We start from the raw sequence: 1674 nt of genomic DNA, 5'->3' as shown, positions 1-1674 counted from the left end.
TAACGGAGGGTCCGTTTTTTCAACTTTTCTCCAATACTATAGAGCCATTACCATGTCGATCAACGCTTGAATAGAAACCTAGTTCACACCCCCGATTTTGAAGTCAACACAGTCGCTACAGTCCCATTAGTTTTCTTTGTAGCCTCGTTTGAATGTTGCGGTTGCGCACATTTGTACGGAATGGGGTGAGTTTACGTTAGCTAGCTAACGTGAGCAAGCATGGGTTTTAGTTGGCCAGGTCGTATAGAAAGCTACATCATATCAAACCTGTCGTCTGGTTAGCTAGCTCGCTAATATCCAATGCCATGGCTAGCAAGGTAGGAATTAAGCTATTTAGCTATCCGGTTATGCTAGCGACGTCTGGGGTCTGGGGTAACGTTAGTTACATCATGGTGAGGGTGAATACAATTCTTCAACATCGTTCTAGCTAGCTAGCAACATTAGCGAAGCCAGCCGCACAGTCACATATTGGCTACCTAGTAACATGGCATAATTTCTCATATCTGAAGGCAGTGGAAAGCGCATGTCGAGCTAGCCCACCAAGGCCAGCCCATCACGGGACTTCAAGGTGCCAATGGAAACGGGGCTTAAGTATTTGTTATGTGAGCTTTCATTGATTAGAAATTCCAAACAAACACTTCTATATTGTTTTTGTTCATAAGTAGACGTGAGAGTGAGCACTTATGCTAAATTGCTGGTGCGTGCACACAGAATAACATTTCACATCAATATACCAGAGTAAGATTGATGTTCTTATGACGTTGATAACGCAGGTTCAATAAGTAAGGCTGGTCTGAATGGATAGCTCACTTTATTTCTTTCAGTAAGCACAATAAAATTCACATAGAAGAGGAAGCAATGTGCATAGTGGGAATGCACAGTATATGTTTAGGTGTTTACAAACATGATCATAATCAGCATAGCACCATGACTCACCTGTTTTCTATTAGCCACATGTGGAATATTATTCACCTATTTACCTTATTTTTATTATTTTTATTATTTAACCTTTATTTAACCAGGTAGGCTAGTTGAGAACAAGTTCTCATTTACAACTGCGACCTGGCCAAGATAAAGCAAAGCAGTTGTACACAAACAACAAAAAAAGATATCCCTATGGGGATGAGGTAGTTGGATGGGATATTTACAGATGGGCTATGTACAGGTGCAGTGATCTGTGAGCTGCTCTGACAGCTGGAGCTTAAAGTTAGTGAGGGAAATATGGGTCTCCAGCTTCAGTGATTTTTGCAAATTTTTCCAGTCATTGGCAGCAGAGAACTGGAAGGAAAGGCGGCCAAAGGAGGAATTGGCTTTGGGGGTGCCCAGTGAAATATACCTGCTGAAGCGCTTGTACGTGTGGGTGCTGCTATGGTGACCAGTGAGCTGAGATAAGGTGGGGCTTTACCTAGCAAAGACTTATAGATGACCTGGATCCAGTGGGTTTGGCGACGAATATAAAGTGAGGGCCAGCCAACGATAGCATACAGGTCGCAGTGGTGGGTAGTATATGGGGCTTTGTTGACTAAACGGATGGCACTGTGATTGACTGCATCCAATTTGCTGTGTAGAGTGTTGGAGGCTATTTTGTAAATGACATCGCCAAAGTCAAGGATCGGCAGGATAGTCAGTTTTACGAGGGTATGTTTGGCAGCATGAGTGAAGGATGCTTTGTTG

This window comes from Salvelinus sp. IW2-2015, linkage group LG5, assembly GCF_002910315.2.
Source record: "Salvelinus sp. IW2-2015 linkage group LG5, ASM291031v2, whole genome shotgun sequence".
NCBI classification, from domain to species: Eukaryota; Metazoa; Chordata; class Actinopteri; order Salmoniformes; family Salmonidae; genus Salvelinus; species Salvelinus sp. IW2-2015.
The sequence above is the reverse complement of the archived record's forward strand: the minus strand, read 5'-3'. Positions refer to the sequence as shown.